Source organism: Cupressus sempervirens, chromosome 11 (assembly GCF_028749045.1).
Source record: "Cupressus sempervirens isolate cs-2001-9-10 chromosome 11, ASM2874904v1, whole genome shotgun sequence".
NCBI classification, from domain to species: Eukaryota; Viridiplantae; Streptophyta; class Pinopsida; order Cupressales; family Cupressaceae; genus Cupressus; species Cupressus sempervirens.
The window spans coordinates 824,996,824-825,004,470 of NC_143128.1; positions in this window are offsets into that span (position 1 = coordinate 824,996,824).

The window sequence follows — 7,647 nt, forward strand, 5'->3', positions numbered from 1 at the left end:
CATTAGTGAATTAAATGTGCGTTTATAATTGTAAGATTAATAAGTTCATCTAGTTAGATCATTGGTTTATTAAAAAACTATATATATTAATGTTAGTTTATTACATCTACGGTCACACTCTTAGTTTAAATTATTTTAAATTAATATGTTTTTAAATATTATATTTTGTAAAAAGTTTTCTAAAACAATGTATTGGCTTACCTAATTAACATATTTTTATCCACATAAAACTAATGTTTATCTTTAGCGGGTTAGTAATTGATAATTTAAGAAATATGTATCTTTCTAACTTCCTACTAATATATTTAACAAATTTGTAGCTTTATTCCTATTAATTGATTTACCAAATTTACGTATCTTTAGTCCTACTAATTGTTTATTTCATATAATGATTACAATTAAATATAATGTTTTAAATTTATTTAATTTAAATCATTTGGGTTAATTTAGTAGTTTTAAGCACCTATATTAATTCAATTCAATCACCCTATAAATTATTATTATTTTTGAAAAAATTTAATTAGGTTCATAGAGATCAAATTTGGAACTTCTTTGACTATTTAACTATTGAAGTAGGTATTTAGAGAAGTTAATTTGATTATTTTATAATGATGACAATAAAATCTAAAGTTTAAAAGCTATAATCTCAAAATTATACATGGTCTACTATAATACAAAAAAAATAACACATGTACACGTCTCAAGAATATGAACATTCTATAGCTAATACAAAAAAAAATACATGTACACATATATACACGTCTCAAGAATAAACATCTACATCTAATATATATTTACAACTTAAATGTATACATATGAAAACTATAAATTTTGAATAAATACATGTACGTAGAAAAATATAAAAAGTCATATATACATGTGACCATCTAACTACTAAAGTACTAAATAATCAAATAAATAGTGAAACATATGTATATGTATGTGTCATGTCAAGGTACTAAAATACACATATGTGTGTATGTAAATTGTCTCCAATATATAAATGCATCAAAATACATATAAAGATCTATTGCACTACTAGAGAGACCCCTCAAGACACATACAAATAGAACGACCCTCTGATCGAGTCTCTTGTACATCCTCTTGCTGAGGTGCACCAACTGAGCCCTACAAATGTGTGTGTGTGTGTGTGTGTGTGTGTGTGTGTGTGTACATTAGAGTTCTAGATCTCAAAATATATACATGTGTGTAAATTCAAATTAAATACGAATGCATATATATATAGTTTGAAACATAAATTTAACTTTAAACAAACTATTTAAAACTTGTACCTGAACACTATTGGGTGCCTCAATAGAATCATCTCTCTCACATACATGATGCCCTAAACCAACACTAGATGTAACCATGTGCTCAGCGACCTATGCCTACATGATTTATTATAGTTAAAAATTAAATTAAATATCTATCTAAATTAAAAAATTTAATAAAATTCATATTTTTTAATTTCATGTATATTTAAATTTAAAAATAAAAATTATATATATGTATATATGTATATATGTACCTAGGTCTTTGGAGGTGGAGGATGATCAGCAAACTCCATCATATCATCTATCGATGCACCTCTTGAAACTCTGACACCTACTAAACCACCCTCAGCACCATGTCCAACTGCTGGCAATGATGAGTGAAGTGGACTATGTAACCAGCTAGGTAATGGTGTAGAATCATGGCTGTCAAGTCAAAATAACATCTCCATGTACGATGAAATACCCATGCTCGAACTAGTATCAATCTTAGATAGGCCTTGCAACTGCTCACCAAAATCATCAAGACCCTCAGCTATGATCCTGACATCTCCAACTCATATGCCCAAGTCATCTGTAGAGTGTCATGAGCCTAGTGTTGAATGTTGTGAGCTACGCACAAGTGTATCATCTGTCACTGGTGTGGCAGCCTGTATCTATGGAACTACAGGACTCTGATGTTGTCTAACAGCATCCATCACTAAGTGAACTAGCATCCCCTATGTATCAAAAATGTAAATGATAATCTGCAACATATCCTCCAAAAAATGCAGTGCCAAATCCATATGTGTCTAATGTCTTGAAAGAGCATGAATATCACCTGGTAGTGGTAGCCCAACAACTCTATATGCATCATCAAAGGAGGTTCCTGAAGTGATACTAGATGCCTATGAAGATGGTTGACTAGGTGGATAAGGACATCGACTATGAATATAATGACCAATAGAATCAGATTTGATACTAGCATCCATAGATGCAATGTGTCCAATAGAGTAAATTGTTCCCTTCTAGGAAGCAATGAAAAATCTATATACAATAGGCACATGTGTTGGAGTCATGGGAGGCAGTCTCTATCCAACAAACTATCTGACATCTGGAGGTGACAGATGATGTGCATTGCAATACTGGTCATGATTTGCGATCTGACCACGCCCTGTCTGCAATAATTTGGAATGTCCAAGTAGTTGACATTGAGCCCCATGAAAAACTCAGCGTACAACTGTTGTGTAAAATAAAGAGGTATCTGGTCATTATTAGGATAACAACCATGTGCAGCTAAAAACTAAGGATAGATCATGCTAGCAATAATAGGATCTATGCATCATGTGACTCAGTAGCCTCTCACCCTACCTCGTTCTCCCTCATATCCTAAAAAGAGATCTCTTTTGATGACATCTTTGGGGGCCACCCTCTTGATGTCATCAAAAGATGCATCTCCTGAACTCTCAGCCCTAAGCTCCCTAGATATGGAAGCTAATATGTTAGGAGTAAATAAATGGTGAGCTCTAAATCTAGCTGTCAGATGTTGTAAACTCCTACATACAGTAGCACATATGTCTCTATAAAGACCATCATCAAAGGACAATATAGACTAGTGTAGTCTAGCAACCTCCTACTCTGAAAATGCAAATAAAGCATCGATATCGATGTGTGGAGGTGGTGTAGCAGGACCTACAGTAGGAGCTGTAGGTGTAGCCTAACCTAGAATAGGAGTTGCACAAAGAGCCACACTAGGACCTACACCATTTGGAGCCACACCAAGAGCAAGAACATGAGCCACATGACAAGCTCTACCTTGAGGTACACCACGAGCCCCACCACAAGCTGCAGCACAAGCCCCACCACAAGCAACATGACGAGCTACACAAGGAGCCAAAATAGGAACTACATCAGGTGTTATAATAGGAACCGCATCAGGTGCCACAGCAAGAGCCATAGTAGGAACTGCATCAGGTGTCGCACCGAGAGCAGTAGCAAGCTGATCGTGTGAAGCCATATAAATAGCAATGTATCAAGAGCTAAGTCTACTGCACACACATTTTTATTTTTTATTAAAAACTATACATGTAATTGAATGTACATCACACATGTCTAGATAATATGTAATGTATGTACATATGATCTGATAAAATTTAAATATATTCAATTGAATGCATATACATGTACATGAGAGTTAGAGTTAGGGTTAGAGTTATTTAGGGATGATCAAAACTTGCTAATATGCAAAATTTAAAAGTTTGAACAATTCAAAATATTGCTTGATTTCATGTGATAATCTAAGTAAATTCATTTTGTTGAGACATCACGTGTGGTGTCACAAAGGTTGGTCACATGTGAATCCTTCTAAATTTAGTCTAAAGATGTGTAATTAATTATAAATTTGAACACATTGCGCCATAAACCATCAATTAAAATATATATAAAATAAGAACATGATCTAAGGATATTAGATCTTATTTTATCCCCTAGATCAAATATTTGGAGTAGTTAAATTCTAAAATATATATATAGTTTTCCTATTTTGTAGTTTGATTACTAATTGTATAAGAAATATAAAGGGTTTGTCTTATTAGATATTTATGTAATATGTTTTTATAAATTTCTAATAAGTGCAATTCAAAACATTGAACTATATGAGACCAATTCAAGTTTTCTATTAAAATACATTAAATTATATATTATGACATTGTGTTATTTCTATAAGGAATTAATCATATAGTTTATGAGTCAATCTCATTGACCCATGTTTCAAGAGTAGTGATTCACATGAATCCATTTATCACGAGAATGTCTTCTAAGTTTATCAATATTATGAAATGTTTTGAAAAGATTTTCTATATTTCAATTAACAATAATTTATTCAAAATAAACTTTCAAACATGAAAATGTGTTAAATTAGCTATATATATTTACTTATTATTAAATAAAAATTAGCTAAGTCTACTGTACACTTAAAATACATGTTATTATATATTATTGACATTGCACGTTATTTCTATAAGGAAAATATAGAAAATCTAGCTAATTTAACACATTTTTAATTAATAATAAGTAAATATAATAAGTAAACTTAGATTTTCTATATTTCATTTAACAATAATTTAATCAAAATAAACTTTCAAACATATAATTAGAAAGTGATAATATATTTACTTATTATTAATTAAAAATGTGTTAAATTAGCTAGATTTTCTATATTTTCCCTAAATAGAAATAACACAATGTCATAATATATAATAATGTATTTTAATGTGTGTTGTTTTCAAATAAGTGAAAATAGTATCATTTGATTAAAGATGTTGTATTATAATTTAGATTTATGAAATAAAAAATGCATGTGCACTCAATTTTTTATCATACTAATTTTAACCATATCTCCAAATTTTCATAGATGTTCAAGTTTAGGTTATCTCAAGGAAAAAAAAGTCAACTACACCTTTTTTAATCCCTTATTTTCAAGCTTTTATCCAAACTAGGTTTTTAATCATTTACAAGAATCTCAATCTTTTATCATGAGATATGTTGTCCAAGGTCTAATATGATGTCTAAATATTTGTTTTATTAATGTTTCTACTAAGGTTCAAACAACCTCTAGGCTTTTATGATTTTGGTCCTTATGCCCTAAGAAATTCAATGTGAGCTTCCATATTTAAAACTTCAAGTTGACATTGTTAGAGTTCATATCTACGACTTAGTACTCAAATGCTTGTGGGCTAGTATACCCATGGGAATTGTACCCCTAACAAGATATTGAGTTGATGGATTAGGACTATTCATGTTAATATGATATCTTCACCTGAGATGGGATCTCTCATTTGCAACCTTAGCTAAATTGGGCTAGACTAAAAATTCCATAACGACCAATGACAAAGAAGAGAAATAAATTGAATGTTATCCTCAAAACTAAAAATTTAATATCACATATTTTCCCTTGTTCTTCATTGATTTGGAAAGATAAATGGATTCACTTTAACCCTTAAGCAATAAGAGAACATTTGATAGTAGACCAATTTGTAAATACCCCAGGATGAAGAGAATTTGAAATTTATCCATTACTATGTGGGAGAGGATGATGTAGTTAAACATTAGAAAATTGAATAATAAGCCACGAGATTAGAACCTAACCTTCACGATTGCTTCTCGTGCTTCAAATCTAAGCAACTAGAGATCAACTCTCTCATTCAAGGTGTCAAAGCATGTTTATTGAATCTAGTTGAGGATTGAAGAAACTTACAGTAAGGAATTGTGAATTATGGTGTTTGGTGAATGATCAGGTATATCAAATACAACTCATGTGCATACTCCATTTTGACTATTATTTTTCTAGGTGCAACATAACACTGGTAAGTTTAAACAATTAGATCATTTAGAGCCATGGGTATGATGGTGATGACTAAGTTCTAGGTAGATACAAAAGAATTAAAATGGATAGACAATGTTGTGAACCTTGCATGAACTTCTTGTATAATATCTTCCTTCTCTTTGTTAACATATTTAACAGAAGTAGATCTAGGTACCTCTCTTTTTTTTCGAGCTAAGTTAGTGTGGACATGTGTATATAATTGGTCTTAAGAAAGTGTACAAATATGCAGGAGTTTTAAATTATAGGGTTAGCACTAGAAATTAGGGTTACATAACTTTTCAAGTTAGGGTTAGAAATTAGGGTTAGAGTTTGAGTTAGGATTAAAGGGTTACATGGTTAGAGTTATCTTTTAGCCTAGTTATAGCTAGTTTTAGGGTTATGTCAAGACATTGTTTATGTTTTCTTATGATCAAGTTAATGTTGTGATGTATTTATACATATATATAATCTTTACATGTTCTTATATGATGTACATTCTTTATGTTTGTATATAATCAAGTTATGTTCTTATAATTAACTTTTATTAATTAAATGTTGTAACATGTATTCTTTAGGTCATATGTTCTTTATATGTTCTTATGTATGTATGTATGTTATATTCTTACCTATGTAAATTAATCTACATTCTTATATATGTATAATTTAGGATCTCCCCTTAAGACATGTCATTGAATTATATAGTTAATTATATACTTAGATTAAGGCATTAAAAATAATAACATATATGAATTTTGAAAACATACATGTGTCTACATTTAACATGAACATATTTACATGTACATATATGAAATAAAATATATATTAATCTACATTCTTATGTATAATTTAGGATCTCCCTTTAAGACATGTCATTAAATATAGTTAACTACACTTAGTTATAAGACAAATTAAGATCAATAGTTAACATATGTACATATAAAAATGTGAATATTGAAAACATGTACATGTCTACTTTTAAGCATGAACAAATATACATACATCTATGTTCAAAATAAAAAATACATTTTAATCTACATTCTTATGTATAATTTAGGATCTAGACCCTTAAGACATGTCATTTAATTACACTTAGATTAAGACATTAAGATGAATTTGACATATACATAAACATGAATATTGAAAACATACATGTCTACATTTAACATGAACATATATACATATATCTATGAAATAAAATATGTATATTGTAATCTGCATTCTTATGTATAATTTAGGATCTCCCCTTAAGATGTATGCCATTAAATATAGTTAATTACACAGTTTAGATTAAGGCATAAAGATGAATAACATATACATAAACATGAATAAGGCATTAAGATGAATTACATATACAGGAACATGAATAAAACATATACATAAACATAAAAGATTAAGATGTATTAAAAAATCAATAACATGTACATTAACATTAATAAATTTATATGAATATTGAAAATATTTTTCTAAATTTTATTTTCTACACCATTGTTTTTTTAATATTTTTAAATATTTTTCTAATGTTTTCTAATTTTCAAGACTAATTTTTTTAAAAATATTTTGTAATTTTTTTCTAATATTTTTCTAATATTTTCTAATGTTTAAATCCTAATTTATTTTCTCGTAGTTTTCTAATATTAAATTCTAAACTCTCTTTTTTTAATATATTTTCTAATGTTTTCCTAATATTTAAATTTAATTTTTTTCTAATTTTTTTCTAATGTTTTTCTTTAAAAAAATTCTAATATTATATTATTATAAATTTTCTAAATTTTTTTTACTTTTTTTCTAATGTTTTTCTAAATTAGTTTTCTAAATTTTATATTATTATATATTTTCTAATGTTTTTCTAATGTTTTTCTAAATTTGTTTTCTAAAATTTATATTATTATATATTTTGCTATTTTTTTTCTAATTTTTTCTAAATTTGTTTCTTAATGTTTTTTATAATGTTTTCCAAATTTTTTTTCTAATGCTTTTTATATAATATTTTTCTAATGTTTTCTAAATTAATATAATTAAGTTTAACATAAATAA